At 33.9% G+C, this 24187-nt stretch overlaps 1 protein-coding gene and 1 long non-coding RNA gene across 18 annotated transcripts in view; one reads left to right on the top strand and one right to left on the bottom strand.

The window, feature by feature from the left end:
* LOC144377075 (uncharacterized) overlaps positions 1-24187 on the bottom strand; it is a 121283-nt gene that overhangs the window by 4895 nt on the left and 92201 nt on the right. For 2 of the 3 annotated variants that reach the window (XR_013437706.1, XR_013437708.1), the window contains 2 exons: positions 21740-21822; positions 8962-9668 (listed from right to left, as the gene is read on the bottom strand). This is a non-coding gene — a long non-coding RNA (uncharacterized LOC144377075). Of the gene's footprint in view, positions 1-8961; positions 9669-21739; positions 21823-24187 lie in introns of those variants that run through there. The other variant, XR_013437707.1, reaches the window with a different exon arrangement.
* The window catches only part of Prmt3 (protein arginine methyltransferase 3), a 149514-nt gene that overhangs the window by 44852 nt on the left and 80475 nt on the right, over positions 1-24187 (top strand). The gene's annotated exons all lie outside the window — the stretch shown is intronic.

Here is a 24187-nt window from a genome sequence, read left to right as displayed (position 1 = left end):
ACGGAAGTGAGAGATTAGCTGGATGGAGCATACTTAACGAGAATATCTTTATGATGGGAACTTTATTGAAAGTCATAATGGTCTTGGACTTTTTTGCCCTCAGATCCATTTTATACCCTTTTCCTGCTTTCTTCTGTACTTACATGGAGCACTCATTGCCTTTCTAGGCTTTAATAACAGGGAACTCTCCCCCCCTAGGTTTTAGGAACTCAAAGGGAAACTCATTGCCTTTCTAGGCTTTAGTAACAGCGAACTCTCCCCCCTAGGTTTTAGGAACTCAAAGGGAAGATTTAAGGAAGAGGGAGCCAAGTCATTCCTCTGCTCATTTTAATTCTGTTAGTGTTGCTGTTCCTTTTGTGACTTCAGTTCCCACTGGTCAGGCCTGTCATAGTTACAACATCCACTGATCTTAGTTCTGGACTCCTTTGACAGTGATTTGGTTGTCTCTCTTGATGACATTTTTTTTTAATCTCCTTTGTAATCAGCTTCCAGCATTAATTTTCCTCTGTTTAAAATAGTCTGTAATTTCTGTTGTACTAGTTAGACTCTGATGTTAAAGGGCACCCTTCACTTTGGAGAGCCAGTGAGGTATGATATCTGCCTTTATTAGAAAGTCATGGTGATATAGAGTACAGAATCACCACCACATGAGATGAATGGAGCTGGTTGTTTGGAAGCTAGGGTGTTTACGAAAGCTCTTCACTAAGGAAATCAGATCAGTGTATTCAAGAAGAGATACCCAAGAACTTCCCTTATTCCTATCCATAAAGGGGTAACTTAAATATTGGCATTATCTTCTTCTCTGCAATTTTGTATAAGCATAAGTTAAGTGAAAATCTAGCCATTGTATTAAATGACTTAGGTACAACATGAGACACTGTAATTTATGGCAATCAAAATTCTGAATGCCCTTAGTTCTCTAGTGAAATTTGCATTTAAGGCTTAAAGAAAGCTTGTACCAGAATATTGTTAATCATCTTCGTGGAGTGTAAATATTATTTATGGTATTTTCTAAATTCTATAAGTCCTCCTTATATTTTGGTATTTCATTAGGATTTCTGGGTTGAAAAGTTGAAAAATACTAATTATACAACTAAACAAGGGGCAAGTATGCTTTCTGAAATTTATCCAACATTTTTTAGATAGTCCTACTTGGCTGAAACAATGAGCAATTGGTAGATACTTGATTATTTTCAATCTCTAGCCACATTTCAAAGACCAGATTTTTAAATTAAAATGTACATAGTTTAGTAAAGATACAGAAATTTAGAATGAGCCATTTTTCAGCTATAGCATAGCTTTTGTTTTGTTTTGTTTTTGGTTGCCTTTTAAAAGTATTTTCAACAAGGAAGGACAAAAAAGGAACATACCCTCCAAAATTGGACACAGATGTTTAATGGACTTGTAATCTAGTATAGCAATGTAGACATCATATATTGCAGATATATACATCTGTTTCCTTCTTCTGTGGTCCACTAACTATTCCATGGCTTAATGTAGATAGCTTTTGTCTTCAGCTGTTCACGAATTTTTCTTTATTTTGGAAGCCCTTCCTAGATAAGAATGTAATTTTAAAAGTTAAATCATTGCTATTCGAATGTTATTTAATAAATCATTACTTGCCTTTTATATTAATGAATTTCCAGATTTAGGCTTGCCTTTAAATTTACATTTTTCTTTTTTCATTTATTTAAAAATTTTTTATTATTATGTTTTAAAGGAAATTTCTTTTTATTGAATATAATTAATATAATTTTTTAAAATATTATAGTTCATGCATATTAATTGCACAACTTAATGGGTATGACATTTTCATGCATGCATATATCACACTTTGCTCATGTCCACGCTTCCTTCTACCTTGTCTTGTACCCCTCATTTCCCTTTACCTCAGGTCCCCTTCCCTTTCGCTAATAATCTCTTTTCTATTTTCAGGTAATTCTTTTTTTTTTTAATTTCCACATGTGAGAGAAAATAAGTGACACTGTCTTTCTGTGTTTAGCTTATTTTGCTTCTTCCATTTTTATTTATGTTTCTGCAAATAACAGTTTTATTCTTTATAGCTGAATAATACTCCTTTGTGCATATATAGCACACTTTCTTTACCCATCCATTAATGGCACCAGCACCTAGGTTGATTTCCTTATCCTTGTTATTGTGAATTAGTGCTGCAGTAAGCATGGGTATGCAGATATCTCTTGTATGCTGACTTCATTTCCTTTGAATAAATACCCAGGAGTAGTAGCTGGATCATATGATGGTTTTATTTTTAGGTTTTGAGGAACCTGTATATTGTTTTTCTTACTGATTGTGCTAATTTACATTCTCACTAACAACACATAAAAGTTTCCTTTCCTCCACATTCTTTTCAGCATTTGTTATTTTTTTGTTTTGATAATGGCCATTTGACTGGGGTGACATAGAATCACATAATAGTATCTCAGTATGTAGCTGTTTAGTTTTTCAAAGCTAAACAGACTTTTATGTTATATAAGTAGTGGATGAGTTAGTTACTAGACCAGTTTTGATTTGGATTTCCCTAATGGCTAAATATACTGAACATTTTTTTAATGTTTTTATTGGCCATTTGTATTGTTTTTGAGAAGTATCTATTTAGATCATTTGCCCACTTTTTAATTCTTTTGTTAAGTTTTTTTAAATATGTATTCTGGTTACTAGTCCTCTGTCAGATGAATGGTTGGCGAAGATTTTCTCTCATTCTGTAGATTGTCTCTTGATACTGTTGATTGTTTCCTTTGCTGTGCAGAGATTTTTCCTGAGCTATTGGAGTCCTATTCAGGAAATTTTTGCCTGTGTGAGTATCTTGAAGTATTTCCCCTATATTTCTTCTGGTAATTTTTGAAACTTTAAGTCTTATATTAAGACTTTTGATCCATTTTGAGTTAGATTCTGTACTAGGTGAGAGAGAGTTTCAGTTTTCTGCATGTGGATATCTGGTTTCCCAAGCATCATTTGTTAAATAGGCTGTGTTTTATCCATTAACTCAATTGTTACCAGTATCATCAGGCCTCTTTTATAGTTATGAATCAGAAACCTACTTATTTCATATTTTATGCTTTAATTATAGTATCTGACATATTTGTAGGTCTGCTTTTGAAACTATAGTTTATTTATTTATATATGACAGCAAAATGCATTACAATTCTTATTACACATATAGAGCACAGTTTTTCGTATCTCTAGTTATATACAAAGTATATTCATACCAATTCATGTCTTTATACATGTACTTTGAATAATAATGATCATCACATTCCACCATCATTTATAACCCTATGCCCCCTCCCTTCCCCTCCAACAACTGTGCCCTATTTAGAGTTCATCTATTCCTCCCATGTTCCCCCTCCCTATCCCAGTATGAATCAGCCTCTTTATATCAGAGAAAACATTCGACATTTGCTTTTTGGGGATTGGCTAACTTCACTTAGCATTATCTTCTCTAACTCCATCTATTTACCTGCAAATGCCATGATTTTATTCTCTTTTATTGTTGAGTAATATTCCATTGTGTATATATGTCCACATTTTCTTTATTCACTCATCTATTGAAGGGCATCTAGGTTGGTTCCACAGTTCAGCTATTGTGAATTGTGCTGCTATAAACATTCATGTGGCTGTGTTCCTGTAGTGTGCTGTTTTTAAATCTTTTGGGTAGAGACCGAGGAGATGGACAGCTGAGTCAAATGTTCGTTCCATTCCCAATTTTCCAAGAAATCTCCATACTGCTTTCCATATTGGCTGCACCAATTTGCAGTCCCACCAGCAGTGTATGTGTATGTGTGCCTTTTCCCCTACATCCTTGCCAACACTTATTGTTGTTTGTATGCATAATAGCTGCCATTCTGACTGCAGTGATTGATTTGCATTTCTCTAATTGCTAGTGATGATGAACATTTTTCATATATTTTTTATTTATTGATTGAATATCGTCTTCTGAGAAGTGTTTCTTTAGGTTCTTGGCCCATTAATTGACTGAGTTATTTGATTTTTGGTCATTAACTGTTTTTGAGTTCTTTATACACCCTAGAGATTAGTGCTCTATCTGATGTGTGAGGGGTAAAGATTTGCTCCCAAAATGTAGGCTCTCTATTCACCTCACAGATTGTTTCTTTTGTGGAGAAGAAACTTTTTAGTTTGAGTCCATCCCATTTATTGATTCTTGATTTTTAATTCTTGTACCACAGGAGTCTTATTAAGAAAGTTGGGGCTTAATCCCACTTGATGGAGATGTGGGCCTACTTTTTCTTCTATTAGATGTAGGGTCTATGGTTTTATTCCTAAGTCCTTGATCCATTTTAAGTTGAGTTTTGTGCATAGTGAGAAATACAAAGTTAATTTCATTTTGTTGCATATGGATTTCTAGTTTTCCCAGCAGCATTTGTTGAAGAAGCTGTCTTCAATGTATGTTTTTGGCACCTTTGTCTAATATAATTATAATTTTGTGGGTTAGTCTGTGTATCCTCCAATCTGTACCATTGGTCTACCAGTCTGTTTTGGTGCCAATACCATGCTGTTTTGTTACTATTGCTCTGTAGTATAGTTTATGGTCTGGTATAGTGATGCCACCTGCTTCACTCTTCCTGCTAAGGATTGCTTTAGCTATCCTGGGTCTCTTATTTTTCCAGATGAATTTCATGACTGCTTTTTCTATTTCTATGAGGAATGCCATTGGGATTTTGATCAGAATTGCATTCAATCTGTATAGTGCTTTTGGTAGTATGGTCATTTTGATAATATTAATTCTGTCTATTCAAGAGCATGGTAGATCTTTCCATCTTCTAAGGTCTTCTTTGATTTTTTTCTTTAGAGTTCATTAAATAGATCTTTTACCTCTTTCATTAAGTTGATTCCCAAATATTTTTTATTTTTTGAGGCTATTGTAAATAGGGTAGTTTCCTCATTTCCCTTTCTAAGGATTTGTCACTGATATACAGAAATGCCTTTTATTTATGGGTGTTCATTTTATATCCTGCTACTTTGCTGAATTCATTTACTAGTTGTAGAAATTTTATGGTGGAACTTTTAGGGTCTTCTAGGTATAGAATCATATCATCAGGAAAGAGTGCCAATTTGAGTTCTTCTTTTACTATGTGTATACCTTTAGTTTTTTTTGTCTGTCCAATTGCTCTGGCCAGTGTTTCAAGAACTATTTTGAATAGAAGTGGTGAAAGAGGGCATCCTTGTCTTGTTCCAGTTTTTAGAGGGAATGCCTTCAATTTTTCTACGTTTAGAATGATGTTGGCCTGGGGCTTAGCATAAATTGCCATTATGATGTTGAGATACGTTCCTGTTATCCATAGTTAACATGTGTTTTGAACATGAAGGGGTGCCGTATTTTGTCAAATGCTTTTTCTGGGTCTATTGAGATGATCTTATGATTCTTATCTTTAAGTCTATTGATGTGATGAATTACATTCATTGATTTCTGTATGTTAAACCAATCTTGCATCCCTGGGATGAATCTCACTTGATCGTGGTGCATGATCTTTTTGATATGTTTTTGTATTCAACTTGCCAGAATTTTATTGAGAATTTTTGCATCTATGTTCGTTAGAGATATTGGTCTGAAGTTTTTTGTTTTCTGTTTCTTTGCCTGGTTTTGAATCAGAGTGATATTGGCCTTATTGAATGAGTTTGGAAATGCTGCCTTTTTCTATTTCTTGAAATAAATTGGAGAATATTGGTATTAGTTCTTATTTAAAGGTCTTGTAGAACTTGGCTATATATCCATCCAGTCCTGGGCTTTTTTTGGTTGGTAGACTTTTGATGGCATCTGCTATTTCGTCACTTGAAATTAATCTGTTTAAGTTGTTTATATCTTCCTGATTCAATTTGGGAAAATTATGACTCCAGAAATTTGTCGATGCCTTCGATACTTTCTATTTTATTGGAGTATAAGTTTTCAAAATAATTTCTTCTGTTTTCTAGTGTCTGTTGTGATATTTCCTTTTTCATCATGTATGTTAGTGATTTGAGTTGTCTCTCTCCTCTTTGTTATCAAGGCTAAGAGTCTATTAATTTTGTTTATTTTTTCAAAAAAACACCTTTTTGTTCTGTCAAATTTTTCAATTATTTCTTTTGTTTCAATTTCATTGATTTCAGATCTCATTTTAGTTATTTCCCGTCTTATGCTGCTTTTGGTCTTGATTTGTTCTTTTTCTGGGGCTTTGAGATGTAGTGTTAAATCATTTATTTGTTGACTTTTTATTCTTTTAAGGCATGAACTCCATGCAATGAACTTTTCTCTTAGAACTGCTTTCATAGTGTCCCAGAGATATCTGTGTTATATCTGTGTTTTCATTCACCTCTAAAAGGTTTTTAATCTCCTCCTTGATGTCTTTTGTAACCATTGTTCATTCAGTAGCATATTATTTAGTCTCCATGTGTTGGAGTGGATTTTATTTCTTATTTTATCATTGATTTCTAATTTTATTCCATTATGATCTGATAGAATGCAGGGTAGTATCTCCACTTTTTTATATTTGCTAAGTATTGCTTTGTGGCATAGTATATGGTCTGTTTTAGAGAAGGATCCATGTGCTGCTGGGAAGAAAGTATATTCTCTTGTTGAAGGATAGAATATTCTATATATATATCAGTTAAGTCTAAGTTATTGATTGTATTGTTGAGTTCTATAGTTTCTTTGTTCAGCTTTTGTTTGGAACATCTATTTAGTGATAAAAGAGGTGTGTTAAGTCATCCAAAATTATTGTGTTTGTGGTCTATTTGACTCTTAACTTTAGAAGAGTTTGTTGGATGAATGTAGACGCTCCATTGTTTGGGGCATATATATTTATAATTGTTAAATCTTGTTGATGTATGGTTCCCCTGAATAGTATGTAGTGTCCTTCTTTATCCTTTTTGATTGACTTTAGCTTGAAGTATACTTTATTTGATATGAGGATGGAAACCCCTGCTTGTTTCTGAAGTCCATGTGAGTGGTATGATTTTCCCCAACTCTTCACCTTCAGTCTGTGGATGTCTTTTCCTATGAATGAGTCTATTGGAGGCAGCATATTGTTGGGTCTTTTTTTATTGATCCAATCTACTAGTCTATGTCTTTTGATTGGTGAAGCTAGGTCATTAATATTCAGGGTTATTACTGAGACATTATTTCTATTCCCAGCCATTTTTGTTTATTTTGGTATTCAACGTGACTTGCTTTCTTCTCTGATTAGATTTTCCTTTAGTGTAATACCTCCCTCTGCTGATTTTCATCATTGTTTTTCATTTCCTCTTTGTGGAATATTTTGCTGAGGATATTCTCTAGTGCAAGCTTTCTAGTTGTAAATTCTTTTGACTTTTGTGAATTGTGGAAAGTTTTTATTTCATCATCAAATCTAAACTTAGTTTTTCTGGGTATAAGATTCTTGGTTGGCATCCATTTTCTTTCAGAGCTTGGTATATGTTGTTCCATGATCTCCTGGCTTTGAGGGTCTGGGTTGAAAAATCTGCTGAGATATGAATTGGTCTCCCCCTATATGTGATCTCATTCCTCTCTCTTGCGGCTTTTAAAATTTTGTCCTTATTCTGTATGCTATGCATTTCATTATAATGTGCCTTAGTGTAAATCTGTTGTAATTTTGTACATTTGGTGTCCTGTAAGCCTCTTGTATTTGGTTTTCCAATTCGTTCTTCATGTTTGGGAAATTTCTGATATTATCTCATTGAAGAGATCGTGCATTCCTTTGGTTTGAAACTCTGTGCCTTCCTGTATCTCAATAACTCTTAGATTTGGTCTTTTGATGCTGTCCCATAATTCTTGGATTTTATGTTCATGGTTTCTTACTATCTTCACTGTGTGATCAACTTTATTTTCCAGATTGTATACTTTGTCTTCATTATCTGAGGTTCTTTCTTCCAAGTGATCTAGTCTATTGGTTATGCTTTCCATTAAGTTTTTTTATTTGATTTATTCCTTCACTTCATGGATTTCTGTTTTTTTCTTCCCAGAGTCTCTCTCTCTCTCTTTCTCTCTCAGTAATCTTTTGCTTCCAATATTTGCTCTCCTATCTCATTGTTGGAGTGATCAATTTTTGCCTGTATTTGTTCATTTAGGTCATTCTTTAATTCACAGATCATTTTAATTATGAACCTTCTGAACTCCTAACATTTCATCAAGTTCATTGTCCATGGGTTCTGTTATTATAGTGTCCTGGTTTGTTTGGGGCACTTTTCTTTCTTGTTTTTTCATGTTGTCTATGTGTCTTCCTGTCTTGCAGTGTGGATCTGGGAAATTACAGTTTCTTCCCTATATTCTTGTAGTATCAGTGCAGATTGTCTGTACCTCACCTTGATGTTGGGCTTCCAGACCCTGCTGGTGTCCCTCAATGAATGCTACTGCATCCTGGATATGGCTCCTGTGTAAGTTGGAGTGGGTGGATCTGGGCTGCTGGGCTTGACCTCCCCTCGTAGTCTGCTGGTCGGAAGGGGTGGTACTGCACCAGAGGCTTGGCTCTGTTGGGTGTCGGGTGTCTGCCCTGCCTGGGGAGGGGTGGACTGGGCCTGCTGTGCACCTAGGTCCTGCCATGTGGGTGTGGGTGGATGTGGGCCCCGGGCTTGACCTCTAGTGGTAGTCTGCTGCTCTGAAGGAGCGGTCCTGTGCCAAAAGCCAGAATCTGGAGGGTGTCTGCCCCACTGGGGGAGAGGTCAATCCCGCCTGCTGTGCACCTGGCACCCTCACAGGCAGGTGTGAGAACTATAGTTTTTATTGGATTTTACTCATGGAGCTTATTGCTTGTTCGACTGTTTAGCAGTATTTGATGCTATGCACTATATTTTCCAAGGAACATTAGCTGTGTTAAATTCTTTGATGCCTATAGGACAGAGGTTCCACCCCAAGCAATTTGCATTTGTTTTTGACATATAACTTGGGATAATTACAAATAGAGAAGCACTGCATTTATTGTTTTTAATTTAGAAAACATTTTATTAGGGAAGTAAAAATGTAGAATAAAAGTTCATAGTAGCTTTATGCACTCATCAAACAGCTTCGGCAGTTATCAATATTTTGCCATTTTTGTTTTATCAATATTTGTACAATTACAATTTTTTTAGCTATCTTTAACTGATAAGGATTTTTTAGTATATTCTATATGTTGCTATCAAGCCTAACTAAATTATTGGTGCAGTCACAATTGTGTACTACATGTAGAGAAAAATATAATTCCTTAATATCTAGTCTGAGTTTGGATTTTCCTGATTGTCACCTAAATTTTTTTTTTTTTTACATTGGATTTGTTTACATTACAATCTAGGTGATGTCTTCATATTGCATTTAATCAATTTGGTTGCAGATTTTTTTTAAATTCAGCTTTTTGAGATCATTGTGGATAATCACATGAACTTGTAAAAAATGATACAGAAATTCCTTTATACCCTTCACCTAATTTCTCTCAATATAACATCTTGAAAATCTATAGTGCAGAGTCATAGGCAGGGTAATGATATTGCTATCAATCAGACATATAATGGTTCCATTAGTCTAAGGAACCGTCCTATTGTCCTTTGGCCATACCCACCTCTCTTCTCCAGTCTCCAATCTTTCAGTGGTAACCATCAATCTGTTCTTGTTCAATTTTTTGTCATTTCAACAATATTCAATAGGGGTTAATGACGTAGCTCAGTTGTAAAGTGCTTCCCTGGCACTACAGAAACAAATAAACAAACACAATGTTATATAAATCAGAATCATATAATATATGACCTTTAAGATTGGTTCCTTCAACTGGCATAATTCCCTAGAGATTCACCCATATCATTGTATATATGAAGTTTGTTCCTTTTTATTTCTGAGTAGTATTCCATAGTATGTATACCACAGTGGCTTTAATCTTTGAAGGATATCTACTTTGGGCCTATCACAAGTATTCCTGTGTGGATGAATATAGATTCTCATCTCAGAAAAATTCCAAAGAGTACGATCTATTGGCATGTGGTAGTTACATGTTTAATTCTATAACAAAGTGACAAACTGTTTTTCAGAGGATTGAACTGTTTTACATTCTTACCTGTAAGTACCCCTGCTTCTTGGCATTCTTGCCATCATTTGATACTGTCCCTATGTTTTTATTTTAGCCATTCTGATAGATTTGTCATGACATCTCATTGTAGTTTTAATTTGCATTTCACTAATGGCTAATTATATTGAACATCTTTCTATGTATCTATGTTAATCTATAGGGAGGTAAAAATATAGAATAAAAGTTCAGAGTAGTTTCTTATTTCCTCTTTTAACTTATCTGTCTGTCCCTTTAGCAAACTCTAGAAACCCTGAATATAATATCTGATTCTAGATTCATATATTGTAAAGAAAAACAACATAAGTGTGTTTAGGATTCATATTTTTGTTGATATTTTGCTATCATTTTATACTACCTAAATTTGATATCAAAGAATACTGTTTTTTCATTGGTCATTGGTTTACAGAGATCAATATCTGGGTTTCTAGAAGATAAATATAACTGATTTTTAATATTAAAAAAGTAAAATTGTGGAGTTTTGATTAAGTCTTTGATTTTATATTTGTACAGGTTTAGTATCCCTTATCTGAAATTCTTGGGACCAGAAGTATCTCATATTTCAGAGTTTTTTAAGAATTTGGAATATTTGTACATATATAATGAGATATCTTAATTGGGACCCAATGGCTAAACACAAAATTCACTTATATTCCAAATACACTTTATGCACATAGCCCAAATGTAATTTCATACAATTATTTTTGCTGTGTCTATATTTTTATCAAGACCCATCATGTGAGATCAGTATGGAATTTTCCACTTGTATTGGCATGCCAGCACTCAGAAAGTTTTGGATTTTTTATTTCTTATGCTACTATACCCCATTCCCTCAGACTTTCTTGCCCCACCAAGCATTATAAATTAGGGTTGGATATGTGAGACCTCATTTATGCTTAAAAATTACTGGAGGTGGAGTTGAGGTGTGAAAGAGAAGTGCATGTTCGAATACTCAGCATCAAGGTTCTAAATTGAGTTTGGGCAGCATGGTATAGCAGCAGCTGAGTATTTAAAATTCATTTTGTATATCGGTTTGGTTGTCCCTGATTTATTTGGGGCAATTTCCTCCTATATTCTTCACTTCGACTGGATTATGGGCTTTGTCTCCTTTTTCTCATGTTCATTCACTAAGCTTGGCACATGGTCTTAGTGTAAAAGTCAGTTTACTGATGCCTCTAAAAAGATGTTTGTTCTTTTCTTCTTATCCTCCTTTTTGTTCTTCCTCCTTCTCCTCTTCTTAATCATTATCATCATCATTTAAGGGATCAGGAGCTCCTAGAATACATTTTTGCTGGAAACTGGATTAGGTCATATTCTTCTAAATACCACTATAAATATTTCTGTAGTCTCAAAATATATAACTATTATAGGATCACTCTTAGTCCATTTGTGTTGCATTGACAAAATATCTGAGAATGGGTCATTTATAGACAATGAGAAATTCTCAGTTTGGCAGCTGGAGGTTTAAGACCACAGCAATGGCATGTTTCATGTCCAGTGAAAGCCTGATCTCTGCTTATAAGATGACACCATGTTACTCTGTGCTTCAGAGGAGACAGTGTAGCTGGAATGGAGACATAGCCTTTTATAATGGCCCTAACCCTACCCATGAGGGCTTCACCCTTATAACTACTCACCTCCTAAAGACCTCACTTCATAGTACAACCATGTTGGCAATGCAGTTTCAATGTATGAATTTTGGGAGGGACATTCAGAAATTAGCACACTTGTTATTATATATTTCTTTTAATATTTCCATAGTGTATCTCTTTAATATGATTCTCTTAAAAGTACAACTAAAGCCAGTGTGGTGGTGCAACCTGTAATCCCAGCAATTTAGGAGACTGAGGCAGGAGAATCTTGAGTTCAAAGCCAGCCTCAGCAATTGCGAGGTGCTAAGCAATTCAGTGAGACCTTATCTCTAAATAAAATACAAAATAGGGCTGGGGATGTGGCTTAGTCGTCAAGTACCCCTGAGTTCAATCTCCGGTACAAAAAAAAAAAAAAGTACTACTAAAGTATTAACTTAAACTTTTATGAGTGAAATACCCAGTTATAATTAATTATTTTTCTCAGCAAGTTTTGGGAATTAGGAATCTTTGTTTAGAAATAATACATGCATCCTCCACCCTCAGCCTTGGAAAGTGATTCTGTAGATCTGTATTTAAGTCCTACACATGCTTTTGGAAAAATATTTAGATGATTCAGTATTCCCTTGAGTAGATATGTTTATTGGAGAGTTAGCAGTTTGAGGGAAGGGGCCAGTTCAATTGTTGATCTTTTATTGGTTAAGTCAGAGTGCCATCTAGTGGGAGAAAGACTGTTAAATTAATAGAAGTTTTCAAACTTTTAGATGAGCATGTAGACAGAACCATCTGTTATCCTAAGCTTAAGCTGTGTTTTCCAGAAGTCAACAATACTAAAGCATGAGAACTGTGTATTGTAAGGTGAGAGAAGGGGAAGAAAGTATTTCTACAGGGCAATAGCAGACACACAATAGGTACCTGATCAGTGGAAGTTATCGCCATGATTCTTACTTTTCTCACATGGAAGGCCAATCAAGTAGAGTAATAATTAAGTAGGAGATGCTCAAATAAATTGTTGTGGTATTCATGTAATATTTTATCATCTTCTGATCATATACTAGTACAGAAATGTTAACAATTTTATCCTCTCGTCTTTATTTTGCCATTCAGGATCTATACCTAATTCTTCAACAAAATCTGTTACAGTTTTTAATACATCTTTCCTGAAATATTTTAATCTGTTATAAACATACATATCTGCCTCGATACTTGGCATACTCAATCCTTAACAAACACATGTGGCTTCTGTGTGCTGGCACTGTTGGAGGCAATATAAAACAGTATGCAAAGCAGGATATAATCCCTATACTTACATTTACTGTAGGGTAGATGTTGTCTAACTCTTGCTCTGTACCTTGCTATTCTCATTGTTTTTAAACATATAAATTCTCCTCGAGTGGCTGCTACAGCTGCATCCCTCAAACTTACTCTATTCAAAATATCACCTACTTGTGATTTATCCTTTGATCCTTGGATTATTTAGAAGTGCTCAGTTTAATTTCCAAGTGTCAGGATTTGATTTAGGTGTGTGTTACTGATTTCTAGTTTAATTTCATCAGATTAGAGAACACGTATACTCTCATTCCTTTAAATTTGTTCAGAATTGCTTTATAGCCCAACATATGGTCTTTGTGAATGTTTCATGTTGATGTAAAATGAATATGTTCTATTATTGCTGGATGAACTGTTACATAATTTTTTTTTAATCACATTGGTTGATTGTATCATTTGTCTCTGAAATTCATATTGATTTTAAGTCTTTTTTATGAATTTCTAAAAGAAAAATAATGAAATTTCTACCTATAGTTCAGGATTGTTTCTCTCTTCATTTTTGTCAGTTTTTCCTTGAGTGTTTTTGTGGTGGTTAGATATATTCACATTAGGATTATTGTATATGCTTGCTAGTTTGACTTCTTTATATATATGAAGTTGTGTTCTTTGGCCCTGCTAATATTTTTGGTTCATTTACATTGTCTAATGTTAATTATAGACACTGGAATTTAAATTTGGGGTTTTTTTGTTTTGTTTTGTTTTTTTTCTTTACAAATCAGGTGAGAAAGCCATACATGTTCAGTAGAATCAAATTTCAGATTTTGAAATTTGATCTGTTCCAAGGCTAGCTGTGTGTGGTAGGAAACTCTTGCAATGTTGAGCAGCACTACCACCACCGAGAACCTATAGCTCCCAGTCAACCACATAATCACCAGGGTCAGCAACTGATACTCAGCGTGTACTGTGTTGCTGTGTGTTGGATAGGTTGAGTATTAAATGTATTTTTTATTTAAGAAATTTTCAATCTATGATAGGTTTTCTGGAGCATCCATCATTAGTCAAGGAGCACCTGTAATTTATTTTTGTAAACCACTCTTATTCATCCTGTAATTATTTATACCTTAATAATACCTATAATCTAAATGTTACTTTTTGCAAATCAGTCCTACGTTTTTTTCCAGAATAAAAAATGAAAGGCAAGTAGGTTTTTTCAGGTTGTTACTATTGCCCTTTTTATGAACTAATTTATACATGACCATGATATAAAATTCAAAAGATACAAGTTTATGGTGAAAAATTGGTCTCCTTCCCTGCTGTTGAATTCCCTTCTACACGACAGTCATTTTTCTCGTAAATAGTGTACTGTTCCACACATTTTGTAAACATTCCACCCCCCCATTTTTTTCTTTTTCTCTAGCCTCTGCATATGAGAGAAAACATAGAACCCTTGACCTTCTGAGTTTGACTTATTTCTCTTAACATGATGGTCTCTAGTTCCATCTATTTTCCTGCAAATGTCATAATTTCATTTTTCTTTATGGCTGAATAAATCTCCATTATTTTCTTTATCCATTCATCTGTTGGTGAAAACCTAGGTTGGTTCCATGCTTTGGCTATTGCTATTATGAATTTGGCTGTTGTGAATTGTGAGTGTGACTGGGCATGGTGGTGAAGTCAGGCATGATAGCACATGACTGTAATTCCAGCAGCTCAGGAAGCTAGTAGGTAGGAGGATTTATCATTCAAAGCTAGCCTCAGCAACTTGGCAAGATCCTGTCTCAAAATACAAAAAAGGGCTAGTGATGTGGCTCAGTAGTTAAGTGCCTCTGAGTTCAATTCCTGGTACCAAAAAATAAAATAAGATACATAGGGTATGAATATATCATTGTAGTAAGATGACTTTAATAATTCTTCAGTATAAATACCAAGAAGTGATATACCTGAGTCATATGGTGGTTCCAAGCCTACTCTTTTTGAGGAGCCTCATACTGATTTTCATGGTAATTGTACTAATTTACAGTCCTACCAACAGTGTAAATGTGTTCCTTTTTCTCCATGTCCGCTCCAGCATTGTAATTTTTATTCTTGATGACTGCAATTCTGATGGGTGAGAAATGAAATCTGTGTGTATGTGTATGTGTATGTTTGTACACATTTGATTTGCATTTCCCTAATTGCTAATGATGATATTGAACATTTTTTCATGTGTTTGTTGGCCATTTGTATTACTTCTTTTAAGAAGTGTCTGTTTAATTCATTTGCCCATTAATTAATTGGGGCATTTTAGGTTGTTTTTTTTTTTTGAGCTCTTTATATATTATAGATATGAATCCTCTGTCAAAAGAATAGCTAGCAAAGATTTTCTTCCATTCTGTGGATTCTGTCTTCATATTCCTAGTTGTTTCCTTTGCTGTGCAGAAGCTTTTTAATTTGATGCTTTCCCATGTATTAACTCTTGGCATTATTTCCTGGGCTTTAGGTGTCCTGTTGAGAAAGTTGTTGCCTGTCCCTAAAAGCTAGAGTGTTGACACTATGTTTTCTTCTAGGAGTTTCATAGTTTCTGGTTTAATTCTGAGATCTTTGATTCATTCTGAGTCAATTTTTGTGCAGGATGAAAGATAAGGATCCAGATTTATTCTTGAACATATGGATAACCAGTTATCCCAACACCATTTGTTAAAAAGTTGTCTTCTTTTGAACATGTATTTTGGCACCATATAGTATATGACTATACTAGCTGTGTGGGTTTGTCTCTGTCTTCTGTACCATTAGTCTATGTGTCTGTTTTTATGCCCATACCATGCAGTTTTGGTTTCTGTAGCTCTGTGATATAATTTGGAGTCAGATATTGTGATGTCTCCAGCATTGCTTTTTTGGCTTAAAACTGCTTTAGCTGTGCTAGATCTTTTATTCTTCCAAATGATACTTATGACTTTTTGTCTAGTTCTGTGAAGAATGTCATTGGTGTTTTGATGGAGATTGAATTGAATCTCTATATTGTTTTTGATAGTATGGCCATTTTAACAATATTAATTCTGCCTATTCATGAACACGGAAGGTCATTCCATCTTCTGAAGTCATCTTTAATTTCTTTCTTCAAGGTTTTATATTTTTCATTGTAGGAGTCTTTCACCTTCTTGGTTAGATTTATTCCTAGGTATTTAATTAATTCATTTATTTGAGGCTATTGTGAATGGAATTGCTTTCCTGATTTCTTTCTCATTGTTGGTTTATAGGAAAGCTATTGATTTTTGTGTTAATTTTGTAATTTGCCAGTTTGCCCAATTTGTTTATTACCTCTAGCAGTTTTTTGGTGGAGTTTTTTTGTTTTATTTTGTTTTGTTTTTTGATCTTTTAGGTATAGGATCATATCTGCAAACAATGATAATTTGACTTCTTCCTTTCCTACTTTTATCACTTTTCTGTCCTCTTTGTTGCTCTGGTTAGAATTTCTAGCACTGTATTAAATAGAAGTGCTGGGAGTGGTCTTCCCTGTTTACTATGAGGTTGGCTTTGGGCTTTTCATAAACAGCCTTTATGATGTTAAGGTAGGTTCTTTATATCCCTAATTTTTTTAGTGTTTTTATCATGAATGGATGCCAAATTTTGTTGAAGGCCTTCTCTGCATCCATTGAGAATAATAAGTGACTTTTTAAATTCTGTTAATGTCATAAATTATATTTATTAATTTGCATATCTTTAACCATCCATGCATCTCTGGAATTAAACCACCTTGTTTGTGATGTACAATCTTCTTAATGTGTTGTTGGATACGATTTGCCAATATTCTATTAAATATTAGTCTATTGAGTTCATCAAGGATTTTGGTTATTTGATGTGTCCTTATCTGGTTTTGGTGTAAGTATGACATTGACTTCATAGAATGAATCTGGAAGTGTTCAATTCTTTTCTATGTCATGGAATAATTTGAGGAGTATTGACATTAGTTCTTCTTTAAAGATTTGATTGAATTTAGCTGAAATCCATCTGGTCCTGGGCTTTTCTTTGTTGGAAGGCTGTTTATTACTGCTTATATTTCATTCCAAGTTATTGGTCTGTTTAGGTTTCTTCTTTATTCGGTTTTGGCAGATTGTCTAAAAATGTGTTCATTTCTTCCAGGTTTTCCAACTTACTGGAGCCTAAAATACTCCCTCATCTGCTGGTTTTTCAGAGATGCTTGTGGTGATTTCTTCTTTTTCATCTCTATATTAATTTGGCTTTTCTCTCTTTTCTTTTGGTTAGTTGTCTATGGGCTTATCAAGCTTGTTTTTCATTTCAAAGAATCAGCTGTTTCATGGCTCATTTTTATTCTCGAATTAATTTATTTCAGCTCTGAGCTTAATTATGTCCTTCTTTCTACTGATTTTGGGATTGGTTTCTTCTTTTTCAATGGCTTTGAGATGTATCATTGAGGTTGTTTATTTTGAATTTTTCTGATTTTCTTATGTAGGCACTCATAGCTATAAACTTTCCTCTTAGAACTGTCCAGAGGTGGGACCTGGGGGTTCACCCCTAGGTGTTTCTACTTGGGATCTGGTTATTAGTTTGGGGTTTTGTCTTTTCTGTTCTTTGTATTAAAGTATAGCTAAATATTAAGTGTCATTAATTTATGTGTGGAGCAGTGTATGCTGTCTTTTGATTGAGTTTAGTTTAGCAGCAGAGTTTCCACTCTGTGAACTTGTGGTATTCCTGTAGGTTCCCAGCATCTCACAGAATAGAGGGAAACAAACAATGCAACAAGCAATCCAAAGGATATACAGCATCAAACTAAATACTTGGTTCCTACTACCACATCTACAATGTTAATTGCCACCAAAAAAACAGAAATGGTAGAGCATTAATCACCAACAGCAAAAACAATAAGGAACCCTGAACTATATTTGGAATTAAAGAATATAACAGGTGTCAACTGCATCATCCATAGCAGTAATAATTGCAGCAGCATGAAGGGTGGGGGCAGGAATTATATCACCAATTCATGCTAAATGGTGGTAAAAATACAGTTATTTAAGAGAAAATAAAATGTGATTGGAAAATAGAATAGGGCTTATAATTTCAAAAAGGGAACAGAATGTAAAAGAGAGAGCATGATGGTTATAATGAAGGAGGAGAAAAAACAAAGTAAAGGGAAAGTGAAAGAGAACAACAGAATTTGGCTGTTGGCAGAAGAAAAGAGGAAGAGAAACAGACAAATCAGACAAATGAAAAACAATACAAAACAATCAAAAACTCTAACCCTCAAAAGACAAGGCAAGGAAAAGTAGCTACATTTTACAAATGCTAAAGTAAGAAAAAAAATATGTGCATCTATATATGTTCATGAATCAATTCGCACAGCAACACACACACACAAGATTATTTATGAAAAACTAAGGAATCATTTCTACTGAGGTAGTCAAAATAGTCAGTGAGAATAGATGGACTCTATCTATGCCCGACTGTGTCTTTCTTTCCATTTCTTCTTGGGCTAAGTATATCTCTCTGCTGTGTCACTTGCATTCTGCTAGGTACACCCTAGGCTATAAGGAAGGTGCTTATGAGGTCAGTGTAGCTGTTTTTGCTCTAATCCCCTTGCTTTGCAGCTGCAGTGTGGCCAACTTAAGGTGGCTCTGCTTCAGCTCTCCCAGCCACTTGGAAAACACGTGTCACTTTAGAAGCATCAGTGCACAGTGCAGCTACTGGATCAGCTAAGAGCAGACCACTTTTCTGATATCAGGTTTTTCCATACTTAATCTGTCTGTTTTGTTACTCTCTGTGTTCTCCCTCCCTCTATGCTCAACCAGTGCAGCTGGTTAGCTGGCTTAGCTCAATGTAATCTGAGTTTCTAAGACACTCTGACTATCCAGTATTGAGTTTCAGTGAAATCTATCTTCCACCCACTTCTCGGAGAAGCAGTACTTCTGCTGCTTGAATCCTGAATTACAGAGCAATTAGGAATGTGGTCTTCCTCTAGCTGGCCATCTTTAATCTCTCTGAATGTTAGTCCTTTCTTCTTTCACCCATATTATTGTATATTATTAAAAACTAGTCATGAAAATGTTTCCGATAGTCTTTTTAAGTTGTAAACTATATACAGAAAATTGTGTGAACTTTCAGGTATGGTGTAACCAGTCATTACATAGTGAACACCTGTCAAGCCACCAGTCAAATCAAAATAGAACAAAGTCATCTAAATATTTCTCATTTACAACTCCCTTCCTATCCCCCAAGGTAACCACTCTCCTGACATTTGTGCTTATCATTTTCTTGCTTTTCTTATGATTTTACCACTTACATTTGCATTCTTGAACAGGCTAGTTTATATTTGTCAGTTCTTGACATTTTCAAAAGTAGTACCACAATGTATCTTCTGGTATTAAAAAAAAAAAGAGGGATTTTGCTTTCTTCATTCAGTCTTATTTATAACACTTAGTAATAGTGCATGCAAGGATAATTTGTTTTTTTTTTCTTTTCATTTTTGTGATACTTTTGTATAAATGTGTCACAATGTGTTTTTCTACTTTACTGATGATGGACACTCATCTGTTTTTTTACCATAGCAAATAATAGCTGTGGTATACTTTTACATTTATGCATTTGCATTCAAACATGCATTTCCAAGTGTATAATTAAGATTAAGTTGCTAGATCACAGGGTGGTCTGCTGTTCCCCATTACTAGATAATGCCTACCTGTTTTCAAAGTAAAAATTTTTACATTCATAGCCAACAATCGTTATTATATGACTGCTAATCTAGTAGTAGTGAAATGATTTCCATTGTATTTGGATCATAATGAAGTTTATCATGTCTGCATATGATTAGGAGCTATTTATATTTCTTATTTGGCGAAGTAATTGTATTTAATTCTTTTGCTTGTTTTTCTTTTGCCTGCTTAAAAAAAAAATTATACTGTTTTTTGTTGGAGATTACATGTACATGTGTGTGGCCAGCCAGTATCTTTTTAAGCTCTGGCTTACCTTTTGGTTCTTTTTATATCCTTTGAAAATGTTTCTACTCATGGATTATAAATTATAAATAATAGTGGGGTTCATTGTGATATATTCATATACACATATAACATAATTTGCTCTTATTTCATTCTCTCTTACTTCCCGTTTCTTTCCTGCTCCTCCCTGCCTAACAAACAGAAGTTCTGGGTTATGATGTAATCAAGTTTATTGCTGCACTTATAGAAATTCTGCTAGATTGGGATTAGATTTTGTAGGTTTGTATATTTGTTGCAAGTAAATTTTTTATCTTTATAAAATTTCAAAATTTTGATTATATATCATCAGTTGTTCTCTAGATTAACCCTTTATTTTAATTGTAACTCTATCTTGACTCACTTTTGTTTTTTTAGTACCTATATTTTGCCTAGGGGGTGTTTCAGTTGATTCATTTATTTGAACTAAAAATGAGAAGAGAAACACTTTATACTGAAGGTATCACAGGGTTTTATTTGTTGTTGTTATTGTTCTATCAAGAAGATTATTATTTGTTGTTGTTCTATCAAGAAGATTATCATAAGCAGGTATTTAAAAATAAGGTTCCCGTTTCTATGAATAATGTTAATATTCTGGTCCTTGATTTAATTACATATTCTATGATACTTAATTTTTGAAGGATAAATAGAATATTTAATTTTTAAAAGTAAAAATGACTCTTTGAAAGAAGAGTGCCCCATGAGCATCATAGGAGAAAATATCAGGTATAATTCTCCTTCCAGATGGTACCCCTACAGGTGAGGCAGTAGCCTGTGAAATTACAATGTGAATTACACTGCAGAGGACCAGGGCATTTGGAGAAAGGCTTTCTGATATTAGTAATAAATGACTTGGTTCAGAACCAAGAACAATTCCCAGAAACTTAAAGGCTGTTCTATCACATTGGGAGCCTATAGTAAAATCAAGTTTAGCAAACTGGAAAGATGAGGAAAAGCACAATAACCATTAGCAATACATTTAGGACTCTTTTCATCTTTGATAGTCTTAACTAGGTATATCAGTTTATCTCATAATAACTTATATTAGTTCTTCACATATTCTAGTATATACATTGATTCTTTAAATTAATATTTTCACTGTGGATGATGGAAAAGAGCTACTTTTCTTTCAGGTATCACTCTGAAAGATTCTTAATTGCATACTTGTACATTCTAATCTTAGTATGTTCTGTAGGAAATTTTTCATTTTGAAACCCTTGAGTCCTAAATTACAAATGTAGTCTAGTGCAAATACTGAATCTTATTTACAATCAGGCAAATCAATTTAAGAAGGCATATAAAGTAGTGATCTAGAACTTGAGCTCTGCAGTAAGGCCAAGGTTCACATTCTGCTTTATTCACTCATGTTTGTTTGACAATAAGCTATTTTGTAGGTGTTAATTTTTGAGGAGAGAAGGCTACTGGGGATTGAACCCAGGGGTGCTTTACCATTGAGTTACATCCCCAATCCTTTTTGCTTTTTATTTTAAAACGGGGTCTTATTAAGTTGTTTAGCACCTTGATAAGTTGTTGAGGCCAGCCTCAAACTTGTAATCTTTCCTCTAGGATTACAGGCATGGGCTACCAAGCCCAGCCAGGTCTTAATATATTTAACATTTCTAAATCTTAGTTTTCTCATCAATGAAATGTAAATAACAAAGTGTACTCTGGGGGAGAATTAAATGTGATAATTCTTACAGAGTCCTAACAACTATCAACACTTTAACAATTTGAGAGTTTTAGTTTTAGAAAACAAAGCATCATTTTAAAATAACTAATTTGAATTTGTACCAGAAAAAAAATTTGAAGGACTGTTTCATTATGATGAATATTATACAGTTTTAACTCTTAATCATTTATTCATTCAAAAATTACTTACTGAGTTCTTGTATGTACCAGTCACATTTGCAGCCCTCAGGAATATAGCTTCATATTATACAAAGTCCTTGCACTTCTTGAAGCCTATATTTTAGTGAAGAAACAGAATAAACACAAATAAAAGTTTTAATATTTTTATTCATAAGTATTATGATAAAATTGGCAAAGAAATGGACCTTAATGGGAAAAGAAGAGAATATTTTACAAAGACCATCAGAGAAATACTTTCTGATGAAGTTAACAGTTGAACACATACCTGAACACCAGTTTAAACAAATAATCAGTAAAATTGTTGGTCATTGAGTTTTAAATAATGTAGCATATCTTCTAAATATGAAGAAATGTGTATTCTTGTTTTGATGAAATATTTTTTCCATTGGTTTGCTAGCTTCAACACAATAGAAGCCTCTTCATATGCAAACAATATCTTGCTATCAGAATGAAAAATATATTAGAAATAAAGGATATTGTTTTTAATGATACACCAATGAAGAGAGAAAGGAGTGGCGAAAAATAGGAAAGGGTGAAAAGTACTTGCTTTAGCCATCTATCCATTTCAGCCCCAACTCTAACCCATAGTCACTGACCAATATGGTAACTTACAAAAATTAAATACATGTCTTGTGGTTTTTCATAGGCTTTATGTGTTAACTGTGTACCAGGTGCTATTCTGAATCCTTTACGTATATCAACAAAGGCATTTGACTATTTGCTTTTAGAAAAACTCTGACCTAATAATGACTGACTGGAGGATGAAATGCAAAGACATGGACCTTATGGGAGAGTATTTTTTCACTTGGGCATGGTTATCATCTGTCTCACTGTTGAATTTTACAGCAGTGGAAATTGAATCAAATCAGTGTTTAAGTCAGAACTCTTGAATACTGTTTTGTGAGGGGAAGTAAATATTTTCCAGTATTATTTCTCAACTGTATGGCTTAAAGTAAATTAATCTAACACTTGTTTCTATCATACTTAGATACTTTGAAAAATTAGGTTAAATGGTTAGAACTTTAGTAACTGTCTCTAACATTGTCTGATCAGGATTCTAATCTTGGCTAAAGATAATCATGAGGTGTGTGGAAAGGTGCCTATTTGTATTTATTATTTCAAATGGAAGCAGACATGGGAAAGTCTTAAATATACATACCAAAATTGAGAATATGATTTTTGCCCCTGGGGGAAAACATGACTATGATTATCTTTGTGGGAAGAATCTGAAACTCGGAATTAGCACTAATTTGCCCAATTTGGTCGAATCATTTTTATTGCACTTTAAAATATTTTCAGTTGTAAAAGAATTTTGAGTGGTGTTATATTTTCTGCACACACAGATACATAATCTAGGCTGGTCTAGAAAAATAACTGAATAAAGAAAATGTCAGCGGCTCAGGAGGCTAAGGCAGGAGAAATGCAAGTTCAAAGCCAGCCTCAGCAACTTAGGGAGGTCCTAAACAACTTAGTGAAACCCTGTTTCAAAATAAAAATGGTCTGGGGATGTTGCTCAGTTATTAAGCACCCCTTGGTTTAATCCCTGGCACACCCACTTCACCAAATGTATTTTGATAGACTCCTGAAAAAAACAAACAGAATTTGAGTCCTAACTCATGGATTGTAGTATGCAACTGTTAATGAAAATTAATGTTATGTGATTTTGGACAGACTGGCAAGTCTTTATTCTATCTCATTAAACATAATTTTAAAATTCTGATTAGTCCTTTAGAAATCTATATTTTAAATATATTCAGCTAAGATTACTCCAAACCATTTTGCACAAACTAACATTTTAATCCTTGTAACCTCCCGTGAAATCAAATATCATTGTTGCTTTACACATGAGGAAGTAGACACAGTGATATTAACTTGTCCAAAGTCATGTAGAGAGAGGGGCTTATCTGGGATTTAAATCCAGAAGTCTTATTAACTCTGTCTCTAGTCCTGACTATATTATCAATTTAAAATATAATATAATTTAATCTCTGGTGAGTATCCAATAAAAACTTTTTATGCAGTAATTCAAGATGTTTCCAGATGGAGTTTTCATTTATTGATTCAAGAACTTTTTTTGGTTTGTTTGTAATACATGGAAGTAAGATGGAGTTTGAGCATATGGAAATAAAATACTTTACCTTTGCTAATTACTTGAAAGCACAATACTAGAAAATAGTTTCACACAGTTGCAAACCAAACTGTTCTTTTCCTCATTCCAAAAAGATTGGCCTTTAATGAATATTTTCTTTGTTTCAAAGTATAAATTTTATTTTAACATTTTATAATCTATCATTCTTGCAAATGAGAACCATTTTTTTCCACCCAGTTGACATGTTTTAACAGCTGATCCCTTTACCATAGGTTGAATTAATGCTCCCTCTTGTAATAATTTCTTGGCATAAATTTAATTCACTTTAATCAGAGGATGAATGCCTATTCATAAACATTTCTGTGTATA

The sequence above is a fragment of the Ictidomys tridecemlineatus genome, chromosome 4, assembly GCF_052094955.1.
Source record: "Ictidomys tridecemlineatus isolate mIctTri1 chromosome 4, mIctTri1.hap1, whole genome shotgun sequence".
Lineage (NCBI taxonomy): Eukaryota > Metazoa > Chordata > Mammalia > Rodentia > Sciuridae > Ictidomys > Ictidomys tridecemlineatus.
The sequence above is the reverse complement of the archived record's forward strand: the minus strand, read 5'-3'. Positions and strand labels throughout refer to the sequence as shown.